Source organism: Pollicipes pollicipes, unplaced genomic scaffold (genome assembly GCF_011947565.3).
Source record: "Pollicipes pollicipes isolate AB1234 unplaced genomic scaffold, Ppol_2.1 Scaffold_6052;HRSCAF=7182_pilon_pilon_pilon, whole genome shotgun sequence".
NCBI classification, from domain to species: domain Eukaryota; kingdom Metazoa; phylum Arthropoda; class Thecostraca; order Pollicipedomorpha; family Pollicipedidae; genus Pollicipes; species Pollicipes pollicipes.
In genome coordinates, this window is record NW_023596805.1 from 9,185,754 (window position 1) to 9,204,589 (window position 18,836).

The window sequence follows — 18,836 nt, forward strand, 5'->3', positions numbered from 1 at the left end:
CTGGGACACGCGGATCACCGCGGCCGGACTGGGGGTACGCGGCGTCACCGTGGCCGGACTGGGGGTACGCGGCGTCACCGTGCCGGACTGGGTAAGCGGCGTCCGGGGGAGGGCAGGGGTGCGGCTGCACCGCGGGTCTTTCACGTGGAGGGGACGGGCGGCGGCCGGGGACAGATGCGGCCCAGAGGCGTGCCGGTGCAAGATTGCACGGAAGCGACGCGGCAGCTGTGGTTCTGCATCGTTGGGATCCATGCATGGATCACGTACGGTCTCGACCGCGTCGAGTCGAGGACATGGGATTTTACTGCTGTTCAGTAACTGGTGAATACGAGACTTCGAAAGTGCAGTGTTGGGCACAGAGTGATCAGCATCTATCAACTCTGCAATGTCAGTTTTGTTTATTCCCCGACTGTCACGTACCTCATGCCTCTCTGATACACATCCAAAGCACCAGAGATAACGTTTCCCTGCAGGCATTTGTTAATAAGGGAGGACTCAGCTGCAGATGGGCCAGCGCCACGAGAGCAGGGTTCTGGTGCTAGCCTGTTGACCTCAAGTGCACCGGCAGGTACTGGTGTAGCAGGTACTGTACAGTACACCAGCAGATACTGGCTCAACAACTTGTGATGATAAGCCTAGTTTGAAACGTCAAGTGCTATCCGTGCAACCAATGTTTGCACTTACACATCGCTTAACCAACATGTCAAAGGTCTATGCTCAGCATAAAACACTGAACTCAGAGTTTCTTATAGGCCGCTTTGTTTTGTATCCACCAGCATGCAAGTGGAACATGCTTTTTGTATGCACGAGACCACGCTCGGCATTATGCAAAAGATGGTCCGTCCGATAATGGTGTTTTTATGTTTGTATGCAAATGCAAAATGTTTTGTGTTGCATGCAAAATGCTGAGATTTTGGTATGCGAAAGACGGTCACCCCGAGTCCATGTCTTCGGAATACTCATACTCAAAGCACTCCCAAAGCATCCTGGGGTCCGCGGACCATGCCAAAAACAGCACCCCGGAGCCCACATGTGGCGACAGAATGCGTCCAAAGGCGTTCTCGGCACTCACTTCACTACGTCGGTGCCAGAGACTGAACTCCTGCGCATCCGGGCGCGATGTCAGAGACAGGAGACGCGTAGCTCCGCAAGCAGCGCTCCACGCGCGGCGTCCCAGAATTGACCGCGTTGGGGGGGGGGGGGGCAACCTCCCGCTGCCAAATATCGAAACATCTCCCCCCCATGCGATGCATCCGCCGGATGGGGGGGGGGGGGTCGCCAGCTGCTATCGTCGGCCAACTCGGAATTAATTGCCGCGACGAAGACAATGTTGTCGCGCGGATTCCGCAGTGGAGGTGCAAATCTGCGCACGCCGTGGACAAGCAACCTCTGTGTTGTCCTGAGTCGTTTCTGAAAGGATGCCTTTCACAGAATAAGGCAAGTTCAGTGAAAAATGGAATGAAAATCAAGGTTGCGGTAATGTTGAGGTTGCCGCTTGGTACATCCTTATTCAGCTGGTTCGCGGCTAGTTGGCAGCTTTCATGAATTCAGTGAATTTTCGTCATGTAAAAAAGGCGACGCTGGTACTGAAGACCAAACAGAAACAGTCGAAGTCGAGCAAACATTTGCGAGCTAACCCATGGAATACAATAAGCTAGTGGCGAACCCGGTGTTACAACTTAGAATGTCACGGGGGTAGGTTTTGACTGGAGCGCATGGTAACTAAATGTCCGTAAGAAATTGCAACAAAAAAAAAACCCAACAACGGTACAACAAATGGCCTAGTTCTTTACCACTCTACAACCCCATGTCTCCACTGTGTTCCCTCTGATCCTCTCTGAATGGAGGGACCTGATAAAACCAAGAGAGGAGGCGCGATAAGAAAGAAGGCAGACATAAGTGAAGAATCGACGCAAAGGAGCACCGTGAAGGCTCAGCGGTGAATGGGAAGCAACCAAGGTACAAGCAGCACAGACAATTTCCATCGGGGTAAGAAGGAGCCATCGATAGGGGTCACACGGCGAAAAGCCAGGCGAAAAAGATTGTAAAGACACTACCACGTTTGACGCCGGCAATACTTGCGTTAATCCGTTCTTTTAACAAGGCCATTGACTTCTGACGAGATTCATGGCTGGCGATACAGTTTCACAATGTAAGTGAAGGGGTGTTGTTTTTAAACCTTTTCCTGTTCGATCGCCCGCTGACCAGTGTAGGCTTGTCAGGCTTGAGGATAGAGCGCCAGTCGGCGTTGGGCCGATAAAACATATTTTATTATTCTATTTACGTCAGGCAGACGGGACGGGGCGGGATGGGAAGGTGGTGAATGGTGGATGTCGAGTGGTCACACCATACTCTAGCGTTCGGTTCCATACGCGGACACTGAACGCTGAAGAATAAAAAGGAAGAGGTCAGCGTTTGTCTATAAATATAGCCAAATTCGTCTGAATTAAATACAAGCGAGTAGCTTAAAGGGAATGCGCCACATCTGAAGACAATGAAAATCATGACATATGATCAACTAATCTCACGTACAATTATTCGTTTATTTTTTAGTGGAAAAGTCTGCCCTAGACAGCACAATTTTCTGCTAAGTAAACAAGTTGCTCAATACGCCATTGTTCGATCACGTCATCGTACCTTGCACTACGCTGATTGCAAGCCAATTGACGGCCGTGATATCTGGAAATCTCGCTGACGAACGCCAGGTATAACATCGTATCGTACTGTAGGTATACACCCTCGACAAATATATTTTTCGTAGCCTTCATCGCCGCATGGCTTATGGTATGACAGGACTTCAGTGACGTTATTGTGACGTCATGGATGCCAAAATGACTTTGAAATACCCTCACCGAAATACTTTGTACTTTATAATACTACACTTTCGCGGGCGCGTAGCTCAGAAACTAGAGGGGCTTATATTTCAAGACAGGCACAGTCGTGAACTGCACCAAAAGGTCTTCTAGATGGCTTTTCTAATTTAAAATTCCGTACGAATGTGGAAACACCTGCTTACTCCTTCAAGGCTTGATATTCCGAAGTGAGCTAAAAGCGACCTTACATCGGACACTGTCTCCGCGCGCCTGCTGTTCAGACTCACATTGCATTATCATGTAGAGAAAGCAATAAGGCAGTACAGTGGGCATACATCACTACAAAATGGATATAAACCACGCACCTTCAGGCCTTTCCTTGCAAAGAAAGGCGGGAGAAATCGCAGCGACAAATCATCGCTGCATCCGCCTTGGTGAATTACCCATAATTGCCGCGTGTTGTGCTGCAACGTTGACCACTTCAGCCAGCGGCGCACATAGTCACGCCCCCCCCCCCCCTCCGTCCTCCCCCCCCCTCCGTCCTCCCCCCCCCCCGGGCGGTGGCATGCGGCCCGTTTCCTGTCGACAGCGCCGGGTCAGCCCCCTCCGTTCCCCTCCCCCTCCAGTCGACCCTACCTTGCAGACTGTGACCGGAAAGCCGGCGTCACAGCCTCCGGCGATCTCGAAGCCCCACGGCACGCTGAGATCGTTACGCTGCAGCAGGATGCTCAGGTACTTCATGGCGGCGGGTCGGTTGGCTGGTTGGCTGGTTAGCTGGTTGGCGGTTGCTCGGTCGGGAGGTCGTCGCCGGGTTTGTTTTGAGTCGGCCGCGTCCGCAAGCTCGTCGCCGGTCCAAACGCACGACAACGGTCGTCGGGTTGCGCCGAGCTGCGAAGCGTCGATGCGAAGCGCTGCGAGACGCTGCGAGGCACCGGCGGCTCAGCGACACGGCCCTCGCGCTCGCCTTCTCACCGCCTCGCACCACCGCCGCGCCACTTCTCACAGGGAGACACCCGCACCCTCACCGCATACCCAGCCACTGTCGTGCTGTCGGACGTGGTACCCCGCCGCTCCTTGCGGGCTGGGCGGCGCACACTAGCGCCACGCTCGGCAGGTGGCCGAACTACTCTGAGTCGTGGGGCCGCGGAGGCCGCGGGCCCGGCGCTGGGTCACGATTCACGCCACGCCAGGTGGTGCGCGTTGTGAAAGAAAAGAAATGCCGTGACTGAGACTCTTATCGGAAGGCCCATGACTTCGTTCGCAGCAAGCGTGTTTCTTTCCGTGCGTTTATTGTGACCAGTCTGATCATGCATCATGCGTTTACAGAACATTTATAAACCTGCAGGTTGATTTCTCCACACGGCGTGTTATATCACTTCTATCGCGTCATCATAACTATGGCGCTAATGGGGCTTTGTACGAGAAACATTGCCTATCCAGTCACATTTTAAATCTGTTTTCCATCGCCTCAAGTGCAAGGTTTGTTGGCGAACGAGCCCAGGCGAGCGCCCGTCTTTAAAACACCAGCGATCGGGCTCGTTTTCAGGGGAGACAGAGCAAACGAGCCCCTCGCTTGTGAGATTGGTACGCATGCTAATCTTCACATAAACTAATGCACGAATTAAGATTCCAACGTTCTAAAAACAACCGCAAACACGTTCAAACGTGTACGTTAGATGTGGTTAGGCGTGCGTTGTGATTTTTAAAAAATCTGATTCATAGAGCCTCCGTAGATCATTATCTGTTTGAGTTGGGCGTTGCTTTTTAGACGAAGAGTTTCTTATTTAGTGTTGGTACTTAGTTTGGTGGGAAATTGTGTTACGGCTCTTCAAGGAATTCTAAAGATGCGTTCAACGCATATGTAAATAAGCATCTTCTTCCAGCGCATTATTTCAAATACTGATGATAACAATATCTCAATGGATGTAAGAATTCGCAGTAAACAATGTCGCATTTTTCATCGGAAAGTTATCAGGTTCCTTGCAACTTCACCAAAAATACTACAGCACGCCTAAAATATCATGCATGCTGTGCGCTTTCGTCGAAGAGAGCTTATGTCCACGTGCTCAAAACGGTTCGTACGGAAAGGACCTTCAGCATATTGCTCTGTTCAGTTACATAATCAGCATGCACCATACCAGGGGAGTTACGTGGCTGCAGCCCAAGCACCGTCGAATACAAAACCTAATTGTCTGGAATCAAAATCGAGTTAGTGAGCTAAGTTAAACACTGCGACATATCTGCATCGTGCATGAAAAAAAGTTCGACACCGCATGCCATTTTCCGGATATTACGCAACAAGTACAGGAATAAAACTCTTACGCTCATCACCTAACGCAGTAAAACCATTACAGATTGCAGACGTAAATCACGAAATGGCTCTTGTAATTAGCCATTCGGCTGCGGGCCACGTACCCCCGCCGCTGTGTTGAGCAGAAGCGCCCGAGGACATGCTGGCAGCTGGAAGAGAACAGGTTTTGCAGGGAAATGGGCTTCAGTGGACCGGCTCGCCGGATTTGCATCCGGGCGAAATTGGCGGAATGTGCGGGGAGCATGACTCGCTGTTCGCTGCGGCGACTGTCGTGGGCTCATGCTACATGGCTTTAAGCTTTCCAGCTGTCTATTTGGAAAAAGTGGTAAACGTGCGTTGGTTTGGGATTTCGTTGGCAGTTCGTAAGGCTTGACCAACTGACGTCAGATTTGCAATGTCTGCTGTCTGCAATTTGTAAAGCCAGGAGTCCACCAGCATCAGCAATAGCAGGAAACCATGGCAGATTCGCCGCGCCCGCGCCGGGAGCGAAAAGCGTTTATCCGCGCCTGGGCCGTCACAGCAAACGTCAAAACCGAGAGATGGGTACCTATTTAATGCATAGGTGGGGTACCAGCGATCACTGCAAACGCGCACTGCATCATCTCTGGAGATCTCTCCACAGATGACAAGGAGAGGTGCACTATGGTGTGCAAAATGCTTAAGCTAATGTTTCCCAAAGACCTGGAAGATGACCTGAAGACCTGAAAACAAGATCTGGAAAAATGTCGGGAGACCCGACCTCTCCCTCTCGGTTGCCCCAGCCCGCGCTGCACACACTGGCCTCGCAACATCTCAGCCATCAGCGCAATGCATCGTCCGAGCATGCGCATGTCTTCCGGCCTCGTCATCAGAGCTCAGACTCGTGTGTTCTTTGGTGCTCTTCCAACTGGCGCCCGGCAATGCCGGCGCCCTCGCGGCTTTGCTGCTAATCGTGCACATCTCAGACGGGCTTTGTAATGGGCTGTTAGCTGCGTTTAAGTGTCTTACGACAACTGCATGTGGCGAATGCAATCTGGCTGCACAAAGACCTGAATACAGGATCTTTGGATGCGGATGTTGGCACGGTGCCAGCAAACACTCCCATTACACCAGCACTAGTGCACAGCAACTGCACGCAAATGGCCATGCTGAACGTATCGTCAACCCGGCGCGTTGCACCCTTTGAGCGACCCAGCGTCCCATGTCCATGACGTCATCCTTCATTGCTGCCACATGGCTGTCGCGTTTGACCTCAGCGCATGGCGGGCATGTGAGCGCACGTTCCAAAACAGCGCCGCCGTGTCATGGGTCAAAGCTTGCCAATCAACAACTGGGCGGGAAGGTCAGGCTAACATGGAACGGTAGTGGTATGCCGAAATATTCTTGCGAAGCACAAACTGACCACTGAGCCAGAATTTCTCTGGTAGAATGGTTGGATCAGGCTTCTCGCAACACGGAGACTTATCGATGGCTGCGACCCCACGGGGCCACACCAGCCAAACATCCAGCACATACTGAAAAGCGCGTTGCTGCGCCCGCTGATCGGGCCCAAGGAACCCACTGTCAGGTAGCAGAAACTCAATGCAGCACCATACCATCGCTCATTGCACCTAATGCCCAGGCGGTCAGGCTGACAAGGCGCCGGCATTGGCAGCGACTGCTCAGGGCGGCTGCATTCACCGCCGCCGGCTTATCGCGAATAAGCAGGACCGTGCGCTATCTATTGTGAATCTGATCGGGACTAGCGATCGATAGCGACCTTGTCTGTCCTCGGCAGTGCAGGGGGCAAAAGGTCAGGGACTTGGTCGCCGGAGCCCCGGCCCCACCGCCGTCAGCTGCGCCACTGCGCGTCCGTCAGAACCGAGAGCACGCGACCCATTACGTTGTGGAGTAGAATGGACGCACTTGGATGTCACCGCTGCTGAATGGGCCGATTGCAAACAAGACATGAGTGACTCGAGTGCCTTCGTGTCGTTGGCTTTCGCGGAATGACAATATAGCAAAAGCAGAAGCAACCCTCCAGGCTGTTGAGGCGGTCTGACTCGTTTCTCTTCATGCTTTGCGCCGAGAAATGGCAACTTGTAATACCAAAGTAAAACTTCAAGTCGTTATCGCCTAGCGCACGTGACCCCATCGCCTTGAAAAAGTGCGATTTTTTCCAAGCGCCGGTAGAACACGTGTTGCCGCCTCGTACGTTTTGAGAGATCGATCACGATCCCATGCGTTCTCTAAAAACGAACGTTTGTTCAGCATCGGAATACTCCGTAGGTCTCTGAGTGGCAGAAAACAATACCCGATCGCGAAATGGTTGGATGGCTGCAGCTATATTTTAAATGAGTTTGAGGTAAGGGAGAGTTGCTGTCCGATGGAGGAGAGAGAGAGAGAGTGAGGGTGAGAAAAAGAGAGTGTGTGTGTGAGAGAGAGAGAGAGAGTGTGTGCGAGAGAGAGAGAGAGAGAGAGAGAGAGAGGGAGAGAGAGAGAGGAAGAGAGAGAGAGAGAGACGCACTTGTGTTTAGAAAATGAGTTGGATTACAGCGCACAAATGTGTTTATTACTCGTACAAATATTATCTCACGTATTGCACCCGTATTATTGTGATCATTGTACGATTGTGATTTCAAGTATTATACAGACATTGTTTCACGTACCGTGCAAGCATTATTCTACCGAATGCTTTGACTCGGGGAGGAGTGTGTAGACTTATTCGAAGGGCGAGCAGACACTTCTCCATTAAGCCGCTGTCGGATAAGCGGCCTCTGCAAGGTTGGGAGTTTCCCTCAGTCTCAGCGATCTGTCCCGCATGAGTTGTCACGTGGTACTTGCGCTGTTGCTGCGCGCTCCATTCAGGTGCTCCTTTTGCGGAGAACGGGGAAGGGGTCCTGAGATCTTGTTGGAGTTCCCAAGACCAAAGGGCCTTCCAATGCGCTCCGGTCCTAATTATGGTTGTGGCTGTTCGTAACGCATTACGTATTGTGCGTACATATGTGTCGTAAGGAAAGCAAATATGGTAAAACCCCCTAGGTTTTTCCACACACAGTCAGCTCTCACTTTTCTAAGACGCAGAAGAATATCCGTTTTTGGAAACGAAAGCACGTGACTTTTGATTACTTCCGTCACCTGCGCATAGAAGGCATTGAAGCTGTATGACAGAATGCGCTCGCGGAGGTTGAGAAAGAACATAAAAATACCGCGTACATTATCTAAATATTTGTAATGAGCTATGTTTTTGATCGGAAGGGACCGCGATCAGTCGAGACAGTGACCTGCTCCGCGTCATGCTAGGCACCTCCCACTTAGAGGAGATCTCCTGCCGAACCGCGGGTTCGACCCCCCCCCCCCCCCCCCCCCAATGTGCCTGGGCCTCCTCTTAGTAGGTCAGCGGCCTCCCCCGGCTCTCCACCACACGTGATCACCGGCCGTTACAGAATGTGGGGCCTCTTCTCGTTTATGAGTGGACCTCCATTTCAAAGTCAGTGAGATTGACTGTGTGTGTGCGGTGAGTTGAGACAATGTGTGTGCGAATAAGCCCCCTTCTGTAGGGCTGAAGATGGCTTGCAGGGTAGCGCTTCTGTAGGGCCTCTCGGCTACCAGATATACTACCTTCGTATTTTGGGTCTTAACCACTTGTGATGCTTCCGTTTTTCGGCCTTTTCTCATTCGTGATAGGGGTCTCTCAGCAGCGCAATCGTGATAGGGGTCTCTCAGCAGCGCATTCGTGATAGGGGTCTCTCAGCAGTCCAATTGTGATAGGGGTCTCTCAGCAGCGCAATCGTGATAGGGGTCTCTCAGCAGCGCAATCGTGATAGGGGTTTCTCAGCAGCGCATTCGCGATAGGGGTCTCTCAGCAGCGCAATCGTCCGTGACCAAACCCGATTCATTTATGAGTGGGGGCTCCCTCGATCATATTTCGTTATTGGTCATGACCGAGTCTGTTGACCGCATTATTGTCGTCGCCCATGCGCCTGGTCCTATCATGACTTTCGACGGGCATCGTACACATTTGGGATGGACAAACATGCATGCCTGCACACCTCGTCGAGCGACACGATAGGCCGCTGCCCACCTCGCCCAATCGATGACGCCACCATGACAGTGGACATGTGTCTGTGTATGCTGACGCATAGTTATGTATTGCTCGCCATTCGAAAGACCGAGTGCAGCACCACTTCATCGCTAACGCTGTTTGAGACAAATATTGCGATTGCAATCGGACAAATATTTGCTGTATCGCGATGCCTGGCAATATGACTTTTTCACTGTGTTGGAAGACGGGCACTGCGTCCGTGTGTTATCCCCCCCCCCCCCCGCATAAAAACCGCTGCGCACTTGTACTCGCTATCGCGAACGCCCCGCAGACAAACGCGTCTGGTTTCCCCCACAGCCCCCCCCCCCGACGGGGGCGAGGGGGGCTGCGGCGTGCCGCGCGGCGAGTTCTGTGGACGCCGCAGGGCGAGCGGGTCCGTCCGTATGATACCGTCAGTCCGATGTCAAACCGGCCGCACGTCAAACACGGCACGAGGGTGACCTCATCTGTCGGCAATGTCGGCCGGCGGGTCCGCCTCGTCACGCTATCGGTCAGCTTCCCCTCCCCCTCCCCCCTCCCCCCGTGCCGATCGCGCTGGCTGGCCTTCGAAGATTGCGGAGGTAGTGGCCGGGTTGCTTTCTGGTAGCGGGTAGAATAGACTGGCATCGACCTTTTTGAGGAAAGGTCACCACCACAAGCATCATTATTTATACCTGGTTATGGTCGCGGTGCTCTTAAGAAGGGAGAGGCAAGCCAGTTTGGGAAGAATGCGCCTTTTCGATATATATATATATATATATATATATATATATATATATATATATATATGTAGTTTTCTGGACGAAATGGTTGAACCAGAAACAAAACACTGTTAAAAAGCTCTCATGTATGAAAGTTAGCTTCGAATTTCAAAATCCTAGATATCTCGCACTGTCTTTCGATGCAACCTTGGACGAAATGAATTCAAGTTCGAAATGCAGCAAAAGCGGTACCCGTGCGACAGTTGTCAGCCGAGTGTACTCTGGCGCTTATTTTGAATGCTCTGACCGCGAGGGTGTGTCATCGAGGGGGGAATCTCTTGGAATCAGCTGAGACAAAGTTTTTCCTTGGCACACGGCTTAATGATAAACATTCAGGTCTGTCGTACCTCACCAACGTTGATATTAGGGGGTCGCGAGTAGTTTTTCTTTCATAGGTCAAGAAAACCGTATTTGATACAAACGCCACCTATTTTACTCACTGGGGTCATCATCTAGTACGCCTCAAAGCTGCCACTTTCCACACTGCTGATACAGCATTACCAAACAGCTCTTAAGCTGACTTTTTAGTAAGAAGCAACTTATTTTTGGTAAAACCCAAAGCTGCGCAGTTATGAGAATGCTGTAGCAGACCGGGTTAGGTTCAAGTTTGTTATTGCTAGCGCTTCATTGTAATGCTGATTTGCAATTTGTGTGTTTTTTGCGTGGGAGATATGGGTTTATTAGTTTAGCTTTGCTGGCACTGAAATGTTTCTTTCGAACAAGTACTGGCATAAGCATGCCGAAGACTAAACGGTCGCGCAGAAAACATTTTGTGATAGGCCACCCGGTTCCGCTGTCCCACCACCAACTGCCGACCGCGGGAAAGCCTGGAGCTACGTGAGGTGGCTGAGCGAATCGAAAAGGAATCTCACTAATGCCATCTTCAAGACCGCGACGGTAGAAACCGGGGAACTGTGGACCAACGAAGCGATCCCTGTTCAAGACCTAAAATGCGTGACAAAGTTGATCGAGAGGGATTGATATCATCCCAACAGACCTATCAGCAAGAAATTACAGAAAGAAAGAGTGTCACAGCAACGCCGCCACCGCGAAGTTCAACAAGGTTTTTGATGTCGCGGAATGCAAGTGCAAACTTCAGTGCAGCTTTCCATTCCCGGTCCTGACCTGGGGTCATATGACCGGGATACGATTGTGACTAGGGAGGCCCGCGAGGTGCGGAGCATGGCCAGACAACTTCAGGGGTGTCGTGGCTCGGCCGCCAGTGAGGCGGTGTCTGCTGCTGAACCTGAGTCGCCTTCCCCGCCGGCTGCTGAGCCGGCGCCGCCTGCTGAGCCAGCACTGGCTGCTAGCACTGACCCCGAGTCTGCTCCAGGACCAAGTGGTCTTAGCGCTGGTGAGTCAGCCGAGATTCTTACACGGTTCCGTACATGGTAGAAGGTGGCGTCGACACCGATAGTTCGTTCCGGTTGAGATCACTGCCAATGTAGATTATAGCGTTAGCGACCTGACTCACACCACTCTGGCGGTTGACAGCTACGGTGGTTCGAATCGGGCCGCTGCTGCTACCATCAACGCCTTTCAACAAGACAGCAGAGACGGACTGGCTGCTTGAAATCAAATGCCATCAAATCAAATGAAATCAAAATCAACGCCTTTCAACAAGACAGCAGAGACGGACTGGCTGCTTGAAATCAAATGCCGTAGATACTAAAAAGATCAGCTGTGCAAGAGACAGAGGGAGAAGAAAGACGGTTCGTTAAAATTTTGAAGCAATCCATAAGTCAGGTTTCACCATCCTCTACTCCGACGGCCGTGAAGGCAGAAAAAAAACATGACCCACACGGAGCCACACGTTGCTGTTGGGGCCGGTGCATCGAATACACAGGCTCGGCAAAGAGCAAGATGCGCATGGGGTCACCCTACCGCCCCCCCCCCCCTCTACGCCCGTGGTGCAGGTTGCAGAACTTGCTGTATGTATTAAGTTGTACATCAGACGATATATTTTAAGTCATGTGCTATGCATAGTTTTGTTTGCATCGCGCGAGTTATCTTAGAGAAGTGAAAGTATAAAGCAATACTAGCTAACATACTCGTACAACGAGCTCATACTCAACACCACATAAAGCTTCTGCCAAGTCGCCATCAATCGGGCAATGCCTGATCCGCATATTAGACCTAAGACCGGGACATTCTTGTACGACGGCTTAAGGAGCGCTCGGCAGCGTCATTTCTATACGCAAAGGTATTTTGTGTCGCTTGACGCCCACGGCTTGGTGTTACCTGTGGCAGCGGACGCCGCCCAGCCTCGGGTGACTGCAATGCCGGGCACTGGTTTACGGCGATATTTCGATCGACCTGCGCCTCACGAATTTAAGGTTTTGGGAAGAACTTTTGCTATGCCGTGTATTTGTGGGCTCTTGCGCCAAGGAATTTCTTTGTCTCACTTAGTTTTGTTACTGATGACACACCCTACTGACCACGGCTTTGCGAGCAGGAGTTGATCACACAGGCACACGAGCCTGAAGTGTCTGCCAGCGATCGCGTTGATAGCAGCCAGCTGCGGAGGCCTGAAATGGCAGCGTACAGCTGAGAAGTGTGCAGTCATGTTAACCAGGCGTGAGTCACTGTTAAATATTTCAACCACCAATAAAGAACACGCTGGGAGTCGGCGCCTGCCCACCAACTTTGATTGTGTACCGATGGGCACGCGGGGCGGTTTGATCTGGCAGCGCCTGACAGATTTGGCAGCTCCAGATCTGGGCCGGGACAGCGAGGTGGAATAATAAACAAGAATGCCTGGCCTACCACGCGGTCCATGCGTCAACCGCGGCTGGGCAACCACGGGTGTTGTTGCTGCTGGTGACTACTAGGGGGGGGGGGGGGGCGAGCAGTCATGTCGAATTCTTCCGCTGCCCAACAGTGGGAGGAATATTTTGTTGTTTTATGCCCTACCTTATGGGGGCTTTCACTTTTAAACCGCGGTGGGCCCCGGAACCAACCTTAAGATTCCGAAAATTAAGCAAGCTTTGGCCAAGGAAAAACGACATCGAAACTTTCAGTCAACGTGCATCGGGTAGATGGGCCTGAAATGTGATGAAGACAATCTTTGAAAAACCAAATCAGGTCGTTGGAGTCAAATTGACCCATCAAAGACCCTCCTGTGGCATCCAGAATTAATCATGCTATGACCATGGGAAAGATGACGTTGCACAGCTCTTTAAAACTTCACGACATGCACATTGGTGAACATTAACGCATGTGGCACGTGATATGTTCTATCAGGCCAAAGAACTGAATGCAAATGTTCTATTGGGCTGTCCAATTATCTTGCTTGCTAAACGAGGCACATTAAGAGTAAAACAGCTAAAAAACCCTTCCAAAGCTGCAAGAAACATGCTGCCAAGGTTCCAAATCGTACGACATTCAAAAGGCTCAAATTGTATCACAAATGTCAATGTTTGATATAGCACAGCACAGATGACATGGGCCTTCTGCCGTGTCTTGGCTCTTCGCCCCACCTCAAGCGCGCAATCACCCCGAGATGTCATCGGTGTCAACCGACGCCGCCCATGCTGATTGGCTGCCCCCGCCTGTATAGTTTGAACTTTGTTTGAACTAGTTTGAACTGGTTTGAACGAACGCATCCTCTCGCCGTTTTTTATTGGCGCTGGTTCATGTCGGTGCTTAAGGTAAGATAGCATGACTTCGGAACAAACCCTGAAGGAGGTCACGCCAGCGGGCTGAGTATGTTCAAAGAAATCATCGCTTCCGTGAGTCGAAAATCTTCAAAGGTCATCATTTTTCCTCTGTTTAAAGCGCCTAACCATTGCCAGTACCAAAATATAGCCCGAGTGGGCACGTCACAGTGGTGAAGGTCTCTGTACAGTTTTATCAAGGTCGCCAAAAGTACTGTGTTTCCGCCTGTGTGTCCAACATGACAAGCGACGACCGTCTGTTGTCGGTTCAGCGCGTGGGCTTGTGCGTGCACGAAGACCGGGGTCTACACTTTTCCGAAAACGTTTGGGCATTTTCTTATTAACGTTGGCAAACGGCTGCTTGTGAAGCATACGCCTTTCTTAAATAGACAAAGTTTCTGAAAAACGCACGATTTGCTTTGTTTTGAGCTGTTAACTAAAATCTTGCAGTGTTCTTTAAGCGTCTCTTTGAAGCAAACAATGGGGTTAATGCCTTCCAATAAGATGCTACGGGTGACGTATGGCAGACCGGTCCCCTGTGCTGACTTAAAAAAAAAAATTGTGCCCAAGTGCATGAGGTTGCATGAGGTCGTCATGCAGAGCTCCATAAGCCAACGCGGTGAAGCGCCGAATTCACGGGCCGACGGTGACGACTCGGCTTTGGCCGCCGCCGCCCTCCGCCGGCCCAAGCCCACCCCGGCAGCGGACCAAAGCCGCGCCGAGACGGTCCGCCATGGACAGGACCGAGACTCCCAGCAACAGGCTGACATAGCCTCCGACATCGCTGAGGAATGCCACCGGCGGGTACGAGCGCCACTCCACGTCCACTTGCTCCGGCGTCGGACCCATCACGATGGTGAGGAGCGACGAGACGCACGGCTGGCGGCGCCGGACCTTGACCATCGCATCTGCGTCGTACCGCTGCGTGCGGCAGGCGGGCGGGCAACGACAACGACGGCGCATCTCGCCGGACGCGACCTCCGCCTTCGTCTTGTTCAAGCTGCAGTTGCCACGCTTCGAATCGCTCCCCAATCGGCTTCCGCGCGCGGAAGAGGCGCACTGGCGTCTGTTTCTCATCATCGCTGCGTCGTAACAGCGCATCGCGCAAGTCTCAAAGCCGTAGCCGGCGGCGGAGTGGCACGCCGCGCGGCGCAGGCTCTGGCGTAGGCGGATCCACGAGGAGACGCGCAGACTCAGCGCGTCGCAGCGGCTCACCAAGAACAGCGGGTCGCGTCGCAGCGTCGGTATACCCAGGCTGGAAAAGACCGGACGCCGGTGCGGATGTACGAAGACCATGTGATCCCACGTTACGGACGTGTTCAGGCCGACACGCAGTCTCAGTCGCAGCATCGCCCCCTTATCGGGCCGCATGGCCATCAGCTGACCCCAGGTGACGTTGGGCGTGAAGGTGTGGCACACAAGGCGGCCGTACGTCACCTTCGAGTACCAGACGCCGGCCGGCGCGGCGGTGAACTGGCTGCCGGGGGGTGGCGCCGGCCGCCGGGCGACAGCCCGTCTCACAGGACATCACCAGCCGCTGCAGCGGCATGCTGGCGTTCCAGACCGCCTCCGCCGTCAGGGCATGCTCTCGGGGACTCTGCGGGGCCGCACAGACGGTGAAGGCGGGCGGCACGATGGCCGGCTTCGGCGTGTAGTACGTCGACAGCGACACGGGCTCGTTGAGGAAGAGCTGCAGTAGCTGCAGGCACTGGTAGCCGGCCAGCGCTGTGCAGACCAGCACCAGCAGGCTGCGGGCGGGGTGCTGCGGGGAGGCGAGAACGGCATGGCCACCGTGGCATGGCAGACAGCAGCGCTGGCTCCGCGCGAGGGCAGGTCACAGGCTGGGCTGGACGCAGGTTCCGCGGGAGGGCAGGTCACAGACTGAGCTGAGCCCTGGCTCCGCGGGAGGGCAGGTCACAGACTGAGCTGGGCGCAGGCTCCGAGCGAGGGCAGGTCACAGACTGAGCTGGGCGCCGGATCCGCGCGAGGGCAGGTCACAGACTGAGCTGAGTACCGGCTCCGCGCTAGGGCGGGCCACTGGCTGAGCAGTGCACCAGCCCCCGCCATTAGTGCCCATATGAATTCACGCATCGAGCGGTGCAATCTAAGGCATGGACAGTTCATGTGTGCTCAGTACACGGCGGCTTTCGGTCCAGGTGTCCGTAAGACGACACAGTTTTGTAATGCTGGAGCGTTGGCCGGTGAATGGCGGGTTTTGTCCGTCCCGTTGCCTCAGTTCGTTGGAGCGCCCGCCTTCCGATCCACCCACCCGTGGCCGGATGGTTCGAGTCGCTTTAGCCGCTCGCTATTTGTCGTTGACAAGTATGGCCTGCGGTCGGTGGCAGCGGCCGTACTAAAGGTCAGGCGACGTCAGAGGGCAGGGCGGACCTTGCCGAGCAGTGTGGCACGTTAAACTTTCGCCACCAAATTCTGCCGTTGTTCTGGAATTGCACTATCGAATGATGGGGCTCAGGGCTCACACAATAAGCACTGCTTAGCGTGAGCCCTAATCCCAGAAATTCATCCATAAAAATAGCAATGTGCACGTAATCAGCTGCTAAGTCGGACTTTTGCAAAATTCAGAATTCATTTAGAAAGACAGAAATGCCCGCGGCGAGAAATTGAGGGTAGGCAATAAGCCGACGGCTTGCTTGCATTCGACCCTCTACGTCGCACTGTACTGGCCTTCAATGGGGCCTCTTACAAGATGAATGGTAACCAGAAAACAAGTGTACATTAAACTAAACAGATGGAAAATGCATGGAATGTACATACCTGCCTGTAACTATATGACATCCACATGCTACGCGCATTCATTTTTACATGACATAACAGACTTCAACGTTTCAATAGCATTTCAGGCTTCATCAGGAAAGCTTCGTTTCTGCTGCAGAAGTTGACAAGCACAACACATCAATTATACAGCTCGTGATATTACGTGTTTAGCACCACGATGAGCAAAATTCGAAATTATGGAAAGCCACCGGTTGCAACCAACCATCCACTCGTATCCAATCTCCCAAGAACATTGAGTGATTCGGTTCGGTTTGGCTTATTTAGTTCTTGTTATAGCTCGAAGGGCCAATGAAACAGGAGCCTTCCCATCTTTTGTGAGTTTGTTGACCTGAGCCGTGAATCCGTGTGCCTCAGTCGTGAGTCCGTGCGCTCCAGCCGTGAGTCCGTGTGATCCAACCGCGAGTCTGTGTGCCTCAGCCGCGAGTTCGTGTGTCTCAGTCGTGAGTCCGTGCGCTCCAGCCGTGAGTCCGTGTGATCCAACCGCGAGTCTGTGTGCCTCAGCCACAAGTTCGTGTGACTCAGCCGTGAGTCCGTGTTCTTTAGCCATCTCGGAGTATGCTTGTTTAACACTCGCCCGTGGGGGGGGGGGGGGGGAGGCCGGCTGCATACCCTTCGCTCCGGTGGGGTGTCAGTTTGCTCCCCCCTCGATCTCGATCTTAGATCTCGAGAACTAACGAAGCTAGAAACGCCAAATTGACAGGTTGTGTTGACCTGTACGTCGGACGTTGACCCCGGACGTGTGCTCACGTGCTTGGCGCCGGACTGTGCGGTGCATGCAGTGCGTGTGTTAATGCATTACCAATTCCTGCGTGTGAAGCATGGGTTCCTATACATCTGGAGCCTTCTGTCGATCAGAACAAGGGCCTCCCCAGTCCCTGCCTGCTGCTGGTCGTGAAGCAGGACTCTTCTTCGTCCGAAGAGGGCCTCCTTTCTTACCACGGCGTGACCGTATCCGGCATAATAAGGCCCGTGCCGTGTCATAAATCTCAGCCGTCCAGTGCATCTGAGGTGCAGGGCGGGGCCTCGCCTGTTGGTGATGATAGATAGCTCCTGGCTCTTGGCACCTTGGCTCTTGGTGCTTTAGCTCTTCGCTTTGGCTCTTGTCTCCTGGCTGTTGACACCTTGGATCTGGCTCTTGGCTCTTGGCTCTTGACACTTTGTCTCTTTGCTCTTGGCTCTTCGTTTCTGGCTCTTGACACATTCCACCATGGCTCTTAGCACTTGACTCTTATCACTTGAACCTTGGCGCCTATTGGCATCTATTGCCATAATTGCTCTTGGCACGTCTTGGCACGATGACTCCTGACACTTGGCACCTTTGCTCTTGACTGTTGAGTTTTTGGCACCTAGTTTTTGGCTATTGGCACCCTGGCTGTTGGCACATTTGGACTCTTGGCTCTTGGCACCTCTTGGCTATCTGGCTTTTAGCTTTTGAACCTTTGCTTTTGGCTCTTGGCGCCTTAGCTTTTGGCTCTTGGTACGATGGGTCTTGGCACCTCTGGACCCCTCGGCCGTGGCTCTTGGCACCTTAGCTCTCCACCACACGAGATACTTGCATTGAGTTCGCCCCCCCCCCCCCCCCCGTTAATGACATCCGCCTTTTGGAAATCCTTGGGACCACCCTTGAGCCGGAATGGGGGGCTTTTGTTGTGCAGTGGCTTGAAGCCAACTTATTTATCTGCATGACTAACCCATGCGCTATACTTAGCTGGTGTTTTGTGATTTGGGCACTCGGCCGCATTTTGGCTGTCAACCCCGTCCAAACCAAACACTGCCCTGTCCGCTTCCCCGGCCGCTGCCCGACGATGTGGTGGGTCTCCATCGACGCTGCCCATTCTGGTCGGCTGCCCCTGCCCGTATGGTTTGAATGAACGTATCCTCCTACCACTGTTTATTGGTGCTGCCTTGTGGTGGGCATTGCTGGCCACCTGGCCCACCACTTATTAATATCGGTGTTTAAGGTCAGAGAACATAACGGTGGCACAAGACCTCAAGGTCACGTAAGTAGGCTATGCACGTTCAAAGAAGTCATCGGCTCGGTGAGTTAAAAACCTTCATGTTTCATTATTGTTTCTCTGTTAAATATACGCAAATATTATATGCATAGAAAGTAAGAAGATTAAGCATGTTACAGCGGTGAAAGTTTCAGCAGCGCCCTGGTCAAGGTCACCAAAGTTACTGTGTTTCAACATCACCATTGTTCATCGCCGTGTGACCTTGAACATGACACCACTTCCCTTTCCGTGTGTTCAACATGATAAGCGACAACCGCCTGTCGCCGGTTCAGCGCGTGGAGCAGCGCGTGCACAATGACCGAGGCCCACAAAAGCGATGGGTAATCCGAAGGACAGCTTTTCGGAAAAGGCTTGGACATTTTCTAATTAGCGCTTGTAAATAGTTACTTGTGGAAACATACGTCTTTAACAAAAAACATTTCACTTTTTTGAAAACGCACGA

General features: G+C 52.7%; 1 protein-coding gene across 1 annotated transcript in view; it reads left to right on the top strand.

Annotated features, from left to right (window-relative positions):
• The window catches only part of LOC119104853 (H/ACA ribonucleoprotein complex subunit 1-like), a gene marked incomplete in the record, with an annotated part of 53,720 nt that overhangs the window by 4,387 nt on the left and 30,497 nt on the right, over positions 1–18,836 (top strand).